Source organism: Salmo salar, chromosome 01, assembly GCF_965601325.2.
Source record: "Salmo salar chromosome 01, fSalSal1, whole genome shotgun sequence".
NCBI lineage: Eukaryota > Metazoa > Chordata > Actinopteri > Salmoniformes > Salmonidae > Salmo > Salmo salar.
This window is the reverse complement of record NC_138291.1, coordinates 174585766-174603747: the sequence shown is the minus strand read 5'-3', so window position 1 is coordinate 174603747 and position 17982 is coordinate 174585766. Positions and strand designations below refer to the sequence as shown.

General features: G+C 42.2%; 1 protein-coding gene across 2 annotated transcripts in view; it reads right to left on the bottom strand.

Annotated features, from left to right (window-relative positions):
• Positions 1-12824, bottom strand: part of tln1 (talin 1) — a 146314-nt gene extending 133490 nt beyond the window's left edge. For both annotated transcript variants that reach the window (XM_045693650.2, XM_045693654.2), the window contains exon 1: positions 12573-12824. The gene's annotated coding sequence lies outside the window, so the exon portion shown is untranslated. The remainder of the gene's footprint in view (positions 1-12572) is intronic.
• Positions 12825-17982: the final 5158 nt, after the last annotated feature.

Here is a 17982-nt window from a genome sequence, read left to right as displayed (position 1 = left end):
GACAATAGTTGAACAGTTTTGAACAAATTAATTAATTCAAGACTGTGTGTAGCGGTTATGATATGGTTTGTGAAGGTTTTTTTGCCTGGTCACATACAGCTGATGTGTTGTGCATTGAAGTCCACAAGCGAAGAGAAAAGGTGAGAAGAGAGCGCATAGATGCGTGAAGGAATACAACGTGGCTGCTATGAAAGTGAATTGTGATCAGGGGTGTATTCATTCTGCTGATTTCGTTCAAAAGTTGAATAAATGGAATCAAAGGAATGAGGTGGGGATAAACATACATTAATTTGTAAAAATAAAATAAAACTAGTTTGCAACTGTTGGACTAATGATTACACCCTAGATCAGCTAGATACAGGCATGAGTGTGCAAGGCGGTATTGAATGTGTCACTACCAGTGTGCACCTACATTGTAAACTTTCATTCATTGGCTAGGTTTTAGCAACCTCATGATGGGTATAGGGAAAATGATATCATGTAGTAGCCTAAACCTATCGCTGTTACATTGAACTGGGTGAATGGAAAATGAATGACAGTCATATAATATGCTGTAAATAAGGCCATGCTCATGAAGAAAACAAATATGTCCTCCCTCATTGTAAAACGGTACCGACCACCACTGTTGTAAACACATAAGTGTTGGGCCCAGGCCCTCTAATAGGTATTGTACACCACACTGAATGTCTGTCACAAAAAAAAAAGTAATGCCTCCAAGCCTAGCTATTTGGCCACTGTAGCTAGTAATGTTATAATTAAATGACAATGGATTTGTTTCCATGAAGCAGCTGCATGTAGCTGGCTGTTGTGAGTCAATGCAGTCATTAACTAGCTAGCACAACAGCTAGCGAATCATGCTAACTGTTTAGCTAATGTTAGCCAGCTAGCTAAAAATCTATCCATCTATATGTGATAATGGAGAGTGAATTCAAATTGTTTCTTGGTCATCTTGCTAGCTAGTTCTCTAGCTGTGGCCATATAGCTAGTATCAACATTAGCTTTCTACAACAATAGCAGCATTAGCACGGCTAGCTAGCCAGCTAGCCAGCCAACATTGGCTATAGACCATAAAGCAACACACAGGGACATGCATTGCAAAACAATGCTACTGCCACCTTCTGGGTTGGAGTGTTCTAACAAGGTTGAGCAGCTGACGACACTGTTCAGGAGGTGCCAGGTACTGTCAGCAGGCAAACGTTAGACAATCCTACCAGTTAGTTAGTTCTTTTTACAGCCTTGTCTGCGAGAGCACTACAACAACACTGCAGATGGTAAGACCTGGGGCAAGCTAAATGCTAAAATGGCATCTAACAGTCAGCAGAGAATCTGGTGGGAAAGTTGACACTTCACCATCTTTAGAGTACGTAAGTATTGTCTATGTGCAAGAGATTGCTACAGAACAATCCCACTTGGTTGATCAACAGTTTAAGCAAGGCCTTATTACTTGGCTCCATGTAGTGATCCTTCCTCAATTCAAACCAATATGATGTATGATGTAACTGAAGTGTCCGGTTATGGCATTTATGGGAGGTGAAAATGTTACAGGGCTGCTTCAGGAACCAGCGAACCTGATGCACGCAGCCATGGGACCATGATATGAGCAATGACGGGAGTTCAACATTCTTGCACTTTCATTCCCACAGCAAAACAGGAAGTTGATATGCACGTCCTCCTTCATGTTCACGTCGACTGACGTCTGCAAAGACGCAAAGTGCAGCCACGAACAAACTATTTTCAACTATATTCTATAACCAAAGTAGTTAGATACTTTGAGAGGGTAAAGTATGGCCATGATATTGACAGGCAAGAACATAAATTGTATTTCTGTCATGGAAAAAGGCGCTTCATTCCAGACTAGAAATAAAAGTAGGTTTGTATATTCAATTACAGATGGTTACATAGGACTTAATTCAATATTCTAGTCAACAAATGTAGGCTATTCATGTAGATATTCTGAGAACTACCGTAAACCAGAGTGTGTGATATGACATGGCAGCTGATTCTCAGCTGAATCCTGAAAAATGTTCGTGAAATAAATGTCGTAAATCTTGAAAGATGATTTCTAAAGCACAGGAAAACATAATGAGATGCCAATATCTAGGGTTTTTCGATCCTATTATTAAATAATACTCCAGTTAGTCAAGACAATACCTTGTAAGGGGAAGACGGCGTAGGGCTACCAGTGGTATGGAGGGGGGCCACTCTTACATTCCCAGTCAACTAAACAGTAGTAAACAGAGATATTCCTTTACACACGTCCACTCGAGATTTCGATCAGATCAGCATCTGCGTGCTAACAACATACTCGCTGTCAAACACAAGCTAACATTTTACTGGTGAGAATGACAATTTTCCATCTGTCAGGTCTAGACAGAAGACAACACAGTCACTTGACAGATCACAGAGGCCAGTGGCAGGCAGATCTCCTAATGTAAGCAATGACACAGCTAGCGAGCTATGCCAAATATCTGCTAGTGTGTGTACTGTACGCCCCCTTGCTAGACACTGAGGGGGAACCCGACCGTACACCTAGGCTGAATGACTTGGTGTAAAAGAGAGATCTCATAGGTGTTCCTCTCCAATGGCTCCTATGTAGACCATGAGGAGGGTCAAGTTTGTCCACCACCACATGATTAACAGCGTGTCGTTCAACATCCAGTAACGGCAGGTCATCTTGTCATGTAGGCTTTCTGCCGGTATGGTAAAACATCGTTCTTGGAAGCCGGGGGGGGGGGGGAAATGAAAAATAATATGATGAACAAAAACTTACATACAAGCATAGTCTGAGGGCAATTCTGACACTAACAGGAAACGATGTATCCAGTCTTAATCCACCGCATTCTTTATTTTAATGAACCTTTATTTAACTAGACAAGTCAGTTAAGAACAAATTTTTATCTACAATGATGGTCTACCCTGGCCAAACCCTAACCCGGACGACGCTGGGCCAATTGTGCGCCACCCTATGGGACTCCCAATCACGGCCGGTTGTGATACAGCCTGAAATCGAACCAGGGTCTGTAGTGACGCCTCTAGCACTGAGATGCAGTGCCTTAGACCCCTGCGCCACTCGGGAACCCCATTCTACTGAACTTTTTGTCAGAAACATTACAAAACTGTACAATTGTGGCCTTTATAACTATCTACTTGTTAGTGTAGCTCAACAAGCAAATTATGTAGACAAAGTGCATAAGCCTCCACAAAGCTAATTGTCAATGCATGACGTAACTTTAAAATTAAAAGCGCTGCCGCTGGTTGCTGAAGCTTAATCAAATACATTGTGTAAAAGTGCACTGGAGCTTGCAGAAGGTGAACAGCAAACTCAAATCTGGGGGGGATGATCAGCATCATAAATGATGATCTTGGACTGGCATTTGAACACACAGTGAGCCCATTAGCAGAGTCGGGAATGCAAAACAAATGACTTCTTTAGCTGGAGAAATAACAGTGCATGTTGCCTTGACCAAATTTGGCTGGCTGAAAACACTGACATGGAGCAGCCTGCGAAACACACACACCCACACACACACGCACACACACACACACACACACCTAAACATGAGTGAGAGTGAGCAAGGACACATACTGTACTGACATCAATTAAATCTAGGTTGTTTCTTTACTTATACTGTACAACAACAACAAAAAATTGAAAAATGCAACAATTAACGATTTTATTGAGTTACAGTTCATAGAAGGAAATCAGTCAATTGAAATAAATTCATTTGGCCATAATCTATAGATTTCACATGACTGGGGAGCCAGGCCCAGCCAATCAGAATTAGTTTTTCCCCACCAAAGGGCTTTATTACAGACAGAAATACTCCTCAGCACTGGATGTGGAGGTCCTGGGCTGGCATGGTTACATGTGGCCTGTGGTTGTGAGGCCGGTTGGATATACTTTTAAATTCTCTAAAACAACGTTGGAGGCGGCTTATGGTAGAAAATGTACTTTAAAATCTCTGGCAACAGCTCTGTTGGCCTTTCCTGCAGTCAGCATGCCAAATGCACACTCCATCAAAACTTGGCATTGTGTTGTGTAACAAAAAACTCTACATATTAGAGTGGTCTTTTATTGTTCCCAGTATAAGGTGCACTTATGTAATGATCATGCTGTTTAATCTTGATATGCCATGCCTGTCAAGTGGATGGATTATCTTGGCAAAGGAGAATTGCTCACTAACAGGGATGTAAACAAATTTGTGCACACAATTTGAGAGAAATAAGCTTTTTGTGAGTATGGAAGATTTCTGGGATCTTTTATTTCAGCTCATGAAACAAACACTTTACATGTTGCGTTTATATTTTTGTTCAGTACAGCTTGCCAATCTGTTACTATACAGTACAACCAGGGATGCATTTATTTAAGGCTATTTATTCATTAAAAAGGTGCAATATGCAGAAATCGCTCCCCCATTTCCTGGTTGCTAAAATTCTAATAGTTTGTCTTATTTCAGTTTGTGACAAAACAAGCTATATATAAATGTAGAGAATCATTGTACCATCTAAACCACTGTGAAATATATTTTCAACAACCAAAAATATTGCATTTTCAGCTGGTGTACAAAACCGAAAGTAAAAGACGCAAAAACAGTACTTAAGAACCTGAAGCATAGAAATAGCGCACATAGAACATATCTACCGCTTCTTAGACTTGCTTTCAATGAGAATGAAAGATCTATAAGGTTACATTTCTATGTTATTTTGGTGAGCTAGCCCAAAAAGTTACACATTGCAGCTTCAAAGCTAATTATTAAGGCTATGGTTTACAAGGCCATGGTTCAGCCAAAACTGCCACAATGTGCTCTTCCCAATGTGAGCATGCCTCAAAAGGTGGGGCCAAATTCAGAGGAGCCAATAGTGGCAGTTATGGCACATTTGAATTCTGTTGTTGATGTCTGTAAACAGGAAGTTGCCTCACTGTGTACAATGATGTCATAGTGCTTAGTCCACCTTTTAACAAAGTGACTTGTGGTAGGTGGTACAGAGTGGATATCAAAGATGGATGGGAGCAGTCCTGATACTCTTTTATTGGCTGTAAAGGTTCTCCATGTTTTTCCTGTTGACGTTGCCAGTCTCCCGCCCATGGGGCTTCCTCAGGGGAAGCTCTGAATGGCTGTCCAGGGAGAACATCCTGAGGCCATGTGGTCACTGTGCCAGGGGTCACTGTGGATCTGACTTCAGAAAAGGCCTAATGGCAGAGACCAGCTGGGACAATGCAACAACATGAACATCCCTTCACTTTGCAATGTTCCCCTTCCATTATTGAAATGAGCTACTGAGCTAACTCTGTCTTGCTCTTACATCTTACAAAATATTTGGCTTCAATCGATCTCAAATTGGTTGTAATGGAATATTCTAGTTTGTGAGGATGTAGCGTCAGAGAAACATGACAGTGATACATTTGATACGGAGGTTGCGCTGTCTTGCAAAACCTACCTTTTATCTGACTCATGCACTCAGTTGGTTGACGTCACATATACAGTAATTGCCCGGGAGGATACGTATAATTGTGCTATCCAGGAAGACATCCACCAGCCTAGACAGTGCTTCAGGAAATGACCAAGACGTTAACCTGCTTTGAATAGCCAGAAGTGATCACGGTAGGTGTAATGCAAATACAAAAATCACTGGATATGAGTAGCAGTACAACTCACACTCAGCACAGTTCAACCACTGACGTACAGTCAGTCCATTGTTGATCAAAGCTCTTGGAGTAAACCCTAAGAAAAAAAAAATTCTGTTGTAAACAGACATTCATTCACTCTGCACAAATGGAGAGTTTGGCAAACACTATGGAACACCACTGTTTTAGACTATTCAAATTAAGATCAGCTATGAAATATACAAATTGCAATTTTGGCCCACAATGCAATAGTCCACTACTTCCACATTGCTATTTTCATAAATAGATCTTCACTGTTGAATTTGATCAGACATTCAGGTTCTCAAAAAAGGTCATGTTCACGTCCATCATTTTGAGCAGCCAGCGTTTGAAATACACATTTCCTGTTCTGGTATATTTCACAGTGGATTCAAATGGCCGTTGTGAGTGAGGTCATAATTTTTGCCTTGAGTCAATCTTTTTTTTTTTTTTTTTTTCACTAAGTTATACACAATCTGAACTTGCAAAGTAACAGCCAGGGCCAGCTTCGACTGTCTTTAACAGTCTGCAAACTGTCCAAATTATATGTTTGGGTATTCTGAAAAAGATGATTGGGAGTAACATTGTCTCTGTGGAGTTTTTTGCCAAAACAGAAGGTGAGACTTTAAATGATGAAAATGGGAAATGAATCACAAAACATAGCAGATCAGGCCTCGTTCCCTAGCCCATACCGGTTCTCCCTTTCTGTTCCTCTGTATTACCCTCATCTATTCATCTCTCCGCTTTTCTTATTTGGTCTCTGAGATTACCAAGAACCCTTCCTTAAGGTGTGGGCTAACATGGCAACTTCAAAAAGATTCCTGGCCTAAATATAACGTTTAACTGCATGACCCATGCTGCTTAGAAGTCTAGACATCTACCATGATATCTACGCTCAGCGGTAACACGCCTATTTAAACCAAGGGAGCATGTCCATTTGTATGTGGCGAAGAAACATTGTTGTTGATTTTATAGTCATGGTGAAAACATTGATACAGTTGCATATTGCAATATTATTTTGGGATGATATTATATTGATATTTGACTTCAAGTATAAAAACAAAATGTAATGTTTTGCTATGGTAGGTAGCGTTGGCAAGCGCAAAACGCCAATATATTTAATCCTATAGCTTGTTCTCAATCTTCTTTTTAAATATTGAGCCAGCCTGTTTTCAGGACTAATTTCCCTGACTGACCAAAACTAGTTCTCATGCTGTCTCTTGTCTCTCTACAGCAGACATATAGTGAGCAATTAGTTTGGAACATCAAAATCGCAATAAAATCCCAGGATCGAATCACAATACATATAGAATCGTGACAATATCGTATCGACATCTAAGTATCGTATTGTGACTGTCTTGTATTGTAACTGCCTTGTTCAGGGGCAGAACGACATTTTTCCCTTGTCAGGGATTCGATCCAGGCTACCTGCCGTAGTGTTCAAGATATCAAATATGGTTATTTAACTAGGCAAGTCAGTTAAGAACAAATTCTTATTTTCAATGACGGCCTAGGAACAGTGGGTTAACTGCCTTGTTCAGGAGCAGAACGACAGATTTTGTACCTTGTCAGCTCAGGGATTCGAACTTGCAACCTTTCGGTTACTAGTCCAACGCTCTAACCACTAGGCTACACTGCCGCCCCAATAGCGTGGCTGTTTAACACAATTGTAGACTGATGGTCTATCAAATGTTAAAAACAAGTGGTCAATATGTAAAAAAAAAAAAGGACAGACGATCTAGACCTAAAATTGGACCTCTAAGGTTGAAAAGCTGTATGAAATGTTGCTGTATAGGAAAAGTGTCTAAAAAAATAAAAAGTGCTCCATTGCAATATTTCTCTCCTGCTTGTATTTACCATTCGAGAGAATGAAGACCGTCAGTTTGTTTGGACAGTGTCAAAACATTTAGAGAGAAAACATTGTTGAGAACATGCATACTTGCCATGGTCAATGGGATTACTCACCTGTACAAACACCTGTCAACAAACAACCATTCAGTCACATGCTGCCGTGTCAAATGGGTGCTTTGAGCACATCTTGGAGGCAAAACAAACGTATGTGACCTTAGCAGTTTTAACTTAAGACAAAACAGTTATAAATGGTGTACCAACAGAAATAGAAGTATGTTGCACCACCACAAGGGCGGTTCTACCATTTTAACTGCCATTTCTACAGCAAAAGAAATACCACAATATTTTAGCTGGCAAGCACCCTTACGCATTATCTTGCAGCAGTGGAACCCTTGAGTGATTCCAACAGCTAGGCCTAGTCCAGAGCCATGTCTCTCCCTTGGGAAGTTAGTTATGTTTCCTGTCCATAGGATTAAAGATATTTCTGCAGTAGGAGCTCATTGCTATAACTGCCCTAAAAATAACTACATTACACATCCGTAAGTTTAACATAAAACATGTACTTATATGATTGAGTGAATGCAGGGCATTGGGTTTGATGCGTCTTACAGATGCTTCAGTTGCTGACAGGAGAATCATAAATGACTATTAACTGCTGAAGAATGTGTTGTTAGGCCGGTATATAGGTCCTTGGAGGTGCTCAGAGACATTTGTTGTTTGTATGAGTAGGTCCCTGTATTGGAGTAGGTCCCTGTATTGGAGTAGGTCCCTGTATTGGAGTAGGTCCCTGCCAACATGACTGGGTCTAGTCAATATGGGAGCCATGAGATGATATGTTGAGAAACCAGAGTAGCCTGGTCCCAGATATGTTGAGAGACCAGAGTAGCCTGGTCCCAGATATGTTGAGAGACCAGAGTAGCCTGGTCCCAGATATGTTGAGAGACCAGAGTAGCCTGGTCCCAGATATGTTGAGAGACCAGAGTAGCCTGGTCCCAGATATGTTGAGAGACCAGAGTAGCCTGGTCCCAGATATGTTGAGAGACCAGAGTAGCCTGGTCCCAGATATGTTGAGAGACCAGAGTAGCCTGGTCCCAGATATGTTGAGAGACCAGAGTAGCCTGGTCCCAGATATGTTGAGAGACCAGAGTAGCCTGGTCCCAGATATGTTGAGAGACCAGAGTAGCCTGGTCCCAGATATGTTGAGAGACCAGAGTAGCCTGGTCCCAGATATGTTGAGAGACCAGAGTAGCCTGGTCCCAGATATGTTGAGAGACCAGAGTAGCCTGGTCCCAGATATGTTGAGAGACCAGAGTAGCCTGGTCCCAGATATGTTGAGAGACCAGAGTAGCCTGGTCCCAGATATGTTGAGAGACCAGAGTAGCCTGGTCCCAGATATGTTGAGAGACCAGAGTAGCCTGGTCCCAGATATGTTGAGAGACCAGAGTAGCCTGGTCTCAGATATGTTGAGAGACCAGAGTAGCCTGGTCTCAGATATGTTGAGAGACCAGAGTAGCCTGGTCTCAGATATGTTGAGAGACTAGAGTAGGTTGGTCTCAGATGTTAGTGCCTTATTGCAAACATCTATGGTCACCCGTTTATAAAACGATCTGGGACCAGGCTAGATCCAGAGGCGGAGCAGGGGCGCCTCCCACAGTGCACCTTTCTTGTGTAGTGTGAAGGTGCCCCTTTCTCGTGTAGTGTGAAGGTGCCCCTAGACACTGATCTTGGGCCAGTTTAGCATTTTCCCCACTAATGGTTAAGGTTAGGATTGATGAAACTGATCCTAGATCTGTAGCTAGGGGAAACATCAGTCCGTACCCACCTCTCTGCTGCTGAGGAATCAGCAGGATTCTCCTGCAGCACCCACACATCCCCGAGGACAAAGGAGGCCTTCATTCCCCCAGAGCCCAGTACAATACCACACAGTTGTGGCCTTCAATAGCAACCTTGTTACCCAGGGGAGAGTCTGTGGCACATGCTGCTCCTAGCCTTGCCTTTGTCTGAGGCAGAGCTGGCTACTGTCGTCGGCAGTATTACGCATTGCCATTCACACTTTAATGGAGTGGCAATGGATGCCATTGAGTGGCTTTCACTTTCAAAGCCTATATCAAAGTTGAAAAGGAACAGTGTATCTGTTTTACAATTTCTGGGCAGAAAGTACAGGGCTCATTTAGGACATAGCCCATTTCTGGGACAGCAAGTACAGGGCTCATTTAGGACATAGCCCATTTCTGGGGCAGAAGTACAGGGCACATTTAGGACATAGCCCTGGGGCAGAAAGTACAGGGCACATTTAGGACATAGCCCATTTCTGGGGCAGAAAGTACAGGGCACATTTAGGACATAGCCCATTTCTGGGACAGCAAGTACAGGGCACATTTAGGACATAGCCCATTTCCGGGTTCTATAACACCTGGATCAAAATGCACTGACTGAGACACTTGCAACAGGGGCTCTATAATACAAAAAAATGTATGCGCAATACATTGCTTCATGTGTGATCTCTTATGAATACCTTCAGACAAACTAAGCCATGTAAAGAATCAGACCAGTAATGGATCAGCAGACACCAGTGACATAATTCATGATGAACATGCATAGTACACGCCATAGAAATAGAATGACTAGTAAGTGCACTTCTAGATGGCCTTGAGGCTCCATGACAGAGGAGCAAGGTGATAGTTTAAAATGCATCCAGACTAACTTCTGATACTGACAATAGCTTTACAGGAGTAAAATAGGCATGGAAATAAAGCAAACATGCTGTTGGGCTGAATCACTCAACTCCTCATTGACGATGCACTGACTCGTCTATTGAGCCTCTCAGTGTTCATGTATCTATTGGAAGTCCTGTTTGGCATCCTGTCTTTAATAAAGGCTTTTGTTGGCTTCTGGGCCACAGAAAAAAGAAAAAAAATATCTAAATCTGATGCTGAAAAAACTAGTGGGCCCTTTGTTGGCTTTTAGAATTTTCCATCATAGAAACATACAATAGCCGAACTTGAGTGTTATGGATGGACCATTTCCAGCGATGATGGTTAGACTACAACATCCACTTGTTTTATGTTAAACACTTTCTTGTGAACGTTGTGAAATAAATAGATAAGTACAAACATGACATCTGACATTTTGTGAAAACATCTTTACCCTCCCTGTTGCTCAACAATGACTGTTTCTTTCAATGACCTAAACAAGCCACACATTCAAAACAGAATTGAATTCACAATACAAGCACAGAGACATGATTGAACTGAATGCTCTCTCAACCACCGATTAAAGAGTAACAGACAGCGAAACAGTCGAGAGCCTCAGGCAAAACCAAGCTTCTGACACTATCAGAGTCACACAAGACCGACTACTGGCCTAGGCTAGCCTCAAATAAATTATAATTATTGCTGTGTCATGAGCAATTTCTCAATGGCACCCGTCCCCCTCCCTACCAACTGTCACACGGCTGTGATGAGTGACTGTGCGCTGCTCAAGGACAGTGGTTGTTGGCTTTAATAATTAGGGTCTGTGTGCACTCCCGTCATTCTTTTTTCATTGAAACAGTTAGCTGTTTGATCCAATTTATTTACTAGTTGACAATTTGTAGAACTCAGCATTGCACGTGTCCTAACAGTAAGACGCATTGTAATAAAAATCAGGTTAAGGTGTCGACACACATTGCAGAAAAAAAAACCCACAGAAAATGGTATAAAAGAGTAGACTGTACAAAACCATAAAACTAAATGCCAGAAAAATCTAGAAGGAAATCACATCAATAACATGGTTTTTTTCCCCCCATGTAGCAAGAATGTAGAAGTGCTGTTCTGTTTTGAAGTCCACTGTGTGCCTTACTGCCTTCCCAGAGAACATTTACATGTAGCAACAGGAAACATGCCCTGCCATGTTACCTGAAAACTGCTGAGTCTAGCTAGGCCCTATCAAATCCCTTACCTGCAAGCATATATCAATCACATTGCTAGCTATTCATTGGCTCCATTTCTCCTGAGGCACATGTGTCCCCACAGCTACATAGTTTGTTCTGTCACACGGAAATGGTGACACCACACCCCATCTTGGTGTTGGAATTCACACCCAGAGGCTGCATATTTTCTCTAGCTTGTTTGACAACTGCAGAACACACACATAAAACGAGGCCTTGAAACATTTTTGAAGAAGTTATGGCAATCCAAACTACAACAATGGAAAAAGATTCATCATACAAAGCTAGACCATGGAAAACGTATTTGAAATGTGAATCTGTGTTAGGTAGGCTTCTCTATAGACAAAGCAAGGGTGCAAAAGGCATTGGGTTATGCAATGACTGCTGTTAACTACATAAACAGTAGCTTGTTATTTGAAGCCAAATAGACACATTTTCATACAGGATGGATACCATATTCTGGCTTCATGTAAAGTTTTAAGAACGACCAGTCAAATGAGGTAACTGTTTACAGACAGCTACCCAACTCAGTCTGGCTGGCCAGAATATGAACATAGGTAATGGTGATGACAGTGTCTGAGCCAACCAACAATGAGAATGATACAAAGTAACACACCTTAATGTAGTCTAGAGATTTAGGACGTGACACGGCTACAGTTGGCTAGGATTGTAGGATGACCTAGTTGTATGGTTATAAGGCAAATTCACTGCATACCAAAATGTACAGCGTGCCATGTGTTTAATGAATACAAAATTCTTTTTTTCCCTTCTTTATTTACGAGCAATAGGCCAAGAACTGATCTGTAATGCATGTATTCATGCCTTGAGGCACTGTTTCGCTTCCGTATTAAAATACTTCTCTGGCTACAAAGCTCCGGAAATCGAAGTAACGTTAGAAGGTTCAGTTTACGTATTATTGTTACATGGTCGTTTCAAAATCTTTTTTTTCTCTCTCGATATAAGCTACGACTAGGCTACTGCTCTAAAAGATTTGTCAAGATGTAGCCTATTCGGCCCTCAAACTATTCGAAGTGCATAACTCGGTGAAGTTTAGAGAATGGAGGAGTAGAAAACTTCAAAATCGGACTTGACGTCACGCGCAGTCAGGCATAGTTCTGGACTAAAAACACACATTGTATCTCCACTCACCTCTTAGTTCCTCTTCCTGCGAAGATTTCCCACTTTCAAAGGTGAAATATCGAAATTAAATCCCTTTCCCCCAGCAGAAATGGTGTTCTAAATGCTGGTAAATGTTAGAGAGTGATTTTTCAACTCCCTCCCTAGTCCCGTTCTTTAGAGGCGGTGGTACAAACTCCACCCTTCAGCGAGTCAAGAGCACAGACACTATGATGCAGGCATGGGCGGTGTATCAGGGGACGAGAACTTGTGGATTTCGTGTAAGTCAACGTCAACTTTCCTATTAAACCCCAACGTCACTGAATTATTTGTGAATGACACATCTAGCCTAACAAGCCCCATTTTAAAAAGTCGACTAGTTACCAAATAGAGATTTGGTTACATCCGTCACCTCACCCGCAAACAGATCAACTTCAAAGTAGCTTACTGTATTATGATAATATAGCCACCAATTAATATAACCTATTAGACATCATTTGAAAGGAAATCGTAACAATAGGCCACTGACAAAAGGTCCCTCTAACACACTATTTTAGTGGTCCCAAATGTGTGTTTATGAGTCCTCCACATCGGGTCTAAAACATAACAGGTCAGCTAGGAATGTCATTTTGCGTCTGCTCCAGAAAACCGCAGAAATGCTGCCACCATTTGGTATAACAGTGTGTCTACAGGTGTATAAGTCTGTAAAATGGTGGAAAAGTTGTGCGACAAATCAAATCAAATTGTATTTGTCATGCTTCGTAAACAACAGGTGTAGACTAACAGTGAAACGCTTGCTTTACGGGTCCTTTTCCAGCAATGTAGAGTTAATATAAAGATACAAAAATAAAATGAGAAAATATTGACATGAGGAATAAATACACAGTGAATAATGATGAGTAAAAAGTAACATAACTATATACAGGGAGTACCGTGTAAATGTGCAGGTGTACAAGGTAATTGTGGTAGCTATGTACATATAAGTAGGGGTAAAGTGACTAGGCAACAGGATAGACAGTAGACAGTAGCAGCAGCGAATGTGGTGTGTGTCGGGGGGGTGGTAGAGTCAGTGCAAAAAAGGATCGATGCAGATAGTCCGGGTAGCCATTTGATTAGCTATTTAGCAGTCTTATGGCCATACTTGAGTAAAAGTAAAGATACCATATTAGAAAATGACCTAAGTGAACGTCACCCTATAGAATACTACTTGAGTAAAAGTCTAAAAATATTTGGTTTTAAATATACTATCAAAAGTAAATGTAATTGCTCAAATATACTTCAAAATATAAAGTCAAAATAATTTAAAATTCCTTATATTAGGCAAACCAGATTGGCACAATTTTTTAATATATTTTTTTATTTACAAATAGCCAGGGGAACACTCCAACACTCAGACATCATTTACAAACAAAGCATTTGTGTTTAGTGAGTCCACCAGATCCAAGGCAGTAGAGATGGCCAGAGATGTTCTCTGTTTAGTGAGTCCACCAGATCCAAGGCATCAGGGATGACCATGGATGTTCTCTTGATAAATGTGTGAATTTGACAATTGTCCTGTCCTGCTAAACATTCAAAATGTAACAAGTACTTTTGGGTGTCTGAGAAAATGTATGGAGTAAAAAGTACTTTACACCACTGCTTATGGCATGGGGGTCAAAGCTGTTCAGGGTCCTGTTGGTTCCGGACTTGGTCCACTGGTACCGCTTGCCCTGCGGTGGCAGAGAGAACAGTCTATGGCTTGGGTTAACACCTTGCAAGGTCCTGCATTATTTCAACCAAGTGCAGAGGCGACAACACCATCAGGATGCTTGAATTACAAATCAACCTTTTAAGTAGGGTGAAAGTTTAACACCTTTATACCTATTGGATACACGTATTAGCATTGATGGCATTCACTGTACAGACAGGCAGATGTAGCCTGTAGTGGCGTACTTATATTCATAGACTTATGGCATGGGCTATATTACTGATAGTTTATTGTTCAGTGTTATACTGAACCTCATCAGGTGCTATCCAACAGCAACAGGTGTTTTGACTTATTAAAGACTAGTATCACACATCACAGAGTGCCAAAATGTCATGAAAATCCACCCTGTTGCATGTGTGGTTTGTGTGTTGTTGGATCAGATCCAAGATCTTTAATGAAGTCACAGAGACAGCCATCACTTCATCTCCTCGCCATTCTAGGTCATTAGGAGACGAGGGGATTTCTGCCATTTGTGAGGTCATAAACAAATGCATAACAGCACCGTCATATCACTCCAGTAAACATTACAACAAGCAAGTCTCGCCGCAAACAAGACTCACAACTCGGCTACCTCTCTAGAGTGTGGTTACCATTTTATTTTCTCTACGGTTTGATTGACATGATGATGATTTCCAGATTTGTTTTCTGCTTTATTGTCCTGTTGGTGATCTTCAACATCAAGCCTCTAGATCTTGAGGCCCTCCAGAATACCCTGATGCCTCTCATGGTCCCCAAACAACGGGCCAGCGCCCTGTCCCTGCAGGGGGACCTCTTCACGGATGTGAACAATTTTGTCATTCAGCTATACGAGACCACCACAATGCCACCGCACCACCAGAGGACCAGGGAGGCCCCAACCAGAACACCTTTGACCCAGGAACTGGTTCCTACTGTGACCCAGTAAATGCTTCTAACAACACCTTTGGCCCAATAAGTGATAAAGCCTTACTGGTAGTGTGGGATGAATAACACCCACCAGGTGAGAACCAGGAAGGCCATCATTCAGCCCCCAGATGGAAGACTGGCTCAGGACCCAACCAGGAAACTCCCACCTCTGGCCCAGGAAACTGACCATCCAGGTGGACATCATCCATCCATGTGCTGGGTAATTTGATCCAAAAAAATGACAGCCAACTGACCACAGCAATAAATCACCACCACCATGAGAGAACGAGGGAGTCCCTGGAAGAAAATGGAACCATAGTGACACAGCAATGCTTCCCCACCAACAAACCTCTGGCTCAGAAACCACTTTGAGAAAACACATCTGGCTCAGGAACCACTGGCCCAGGAACCACTTTGAGAAACACCTCTGGGCCCGGGTGGAAGGCAGTGGGTGGAAGGCTTGGAGTGACTCTGCTCAGACCCTTGAACAGATCTCCTGCCTCCTGGGAGCCTCAAGAGACCTCTACAGGTATGTTGTAGGAATATGAAAGAGCACTGTGGGCTGAGGATATTTTCAGAACCACAAATAATAATTGCATTAGCATCACTTTAATAACATACATGTGTATTTAACAGAGGCATTTTCTATAAAATTGAAGCCTAACTTTATATTAATACCTGGTTTCCTCTTAGACTGTCAAGAAAGCAGAGCTTGGCGAAGGAGAGGACAAAGCATGGTGTAAGTCAAAGACTGCTCTGAAGATCAGAATGTCTGATCAGAAATCTTGATATAGGCAGCTGGCTGTCAAAACGTTTAATTCATTAAATGTATTGTATTGGAGCAATAGACTGTGCTGTTTATTTCTTTTAAAGATCATTCATATATATTTTTTAAATTAAATACATGTAATCTAAACTGAACAAAAATGTAAATTGTTGGTCCCGTGTTTCATGAGCTGAAATAAAAGATCCCAGAACATTTTCATACTCACAAAAAGCTTTTTTCTGCTTTGCCAAGATAATCCAGCCACCTGACAGGTGTGGCATATCCAGAAGCTGATTAAACAGCATGATCATTACACAGGTGCAACTTGTGCTGGGGACAATAAAAGGCCACTCTAAAATATGCAGTTTTGTCACACAACACATTGCCACAGATGTTTTGAGGGAGCGTGCAATTGGCATGCTGACTGCAAGAATGTCCACCAGAGCTGTTGCCAGAGATTTTAAGGGTCATTTCTCAACTATATGCCGCCTCCAATGTCGTTTTAGAGAACTTGGCAGTACGTCCAACTGGCCTCACAACCGCAGACCACGTGTAACCATAACAGACCAGGACCTCCACATTCGGCTTCTTCACCTGCAGGATTGTCTGAGAACAGCCACCCGGACAGATGATGAAGCTGTGGGTTTGCACAACTGAAGAATTTCTGCACAAACTGTCAAACATCATCTCAGGGAAGCTCATCTGGGTGTTTGTTGTCCTCACCAGGGTCTTGACCTAACTGCAGTTTGGCATCGTAACCGACATCAGTGGGGAAATGCTCACCTTCGATGGAGAAGTGTGCTCTTCACGGATGAATCCTGGTTTCAACTGAAACTGAAAAGATTTGACATGGGTCCTCAAATCCTCAAAAGGTTCTACAGCTGCACCATCGAGAGCATCCTGACTGGTTGCATCACTGCCTGGTATGGCAACTGCTCGGCCTCCGACCGCAAGGCACTACAGAGAGTAGTGCGTACAGCCCAGTACATCACTGGTGCCAAGCTTCCCGCCATCCAGGACCTCTATACCAGGCGGTGTCAGAGGAAGGCCCTAAAAATTTTCAAAGACTCCGCCACCCTAGTCATAGACTGTTCTCTCTTCTACCGCACGGCAAGCGGTACCGGAGCACCACGTCTAGGTCCAAAAGGCTTTTTAACAGCTTCTATCCCCAAGCCATAAGACTCCTGAACAGCTAATCAAAGGGCTACCCAGACCCCTCTTTTACGCTGCTGCTACTCTGTTTATTATTTATGCATGGTCACTTTAACTCTACCTACATTTACATATTACCTCAATTACCTCGACTAACCGGTGCCCCCGCACGTTGACTGTACCGGCACACCCTGTATATAGCCTCGCTATTGTTATTTTACTTTTATTTTGAAAATGTACTTATGTTTTTTTACTTAACACTTATTTTTCTAAACTTCTTAAAGCATTGTTGATTATGGGCTTGTAAGTAAGCATTTCACTGTAAGGTCTACACCTGTTGTATTCGGCGCATGTGACAAATAAAATTTGATTTGATTTCAACTGTGCCGGGCAGATGGCAGACAGCGTGTAAGGTGTCATGTGGGTGAGCGGTTTGCTGATGTCAATGTTGTGAACAGAGTGCTCCATGGTGGGGTTATGGTATGGGCAGGCATAAGCTACAGACAGCCAACACAATTGCATTTTATCGATGGCAATTTGAATGCAGAGATTCCTTGACGATATCCTGAGTCCCATTGTCGTGCCATTCATCCACCACCGCCATCTCCACATGTTCCAGCATGATAATGCACAACCCCATGTCGCAAGGATCTGTATACAATTCCTGGAAGCTGAAAATGTCCTAGTTCTTTCATGGCCTGCATACTCACCAGACATGTAACCAACCTATTGATCATGTTTGGAATGCTCTGGATTGACGTGTACGACAGCGTGTACCAGTTCCCGCCAATATCGGGTAACTTTGCACAGCTATTGAAGAGGAGTGGGACAACACTACGCAGGCCACAATCAACAGCCTGATCAACTCTATGTGAAAGAGATGTGTCGCGCTG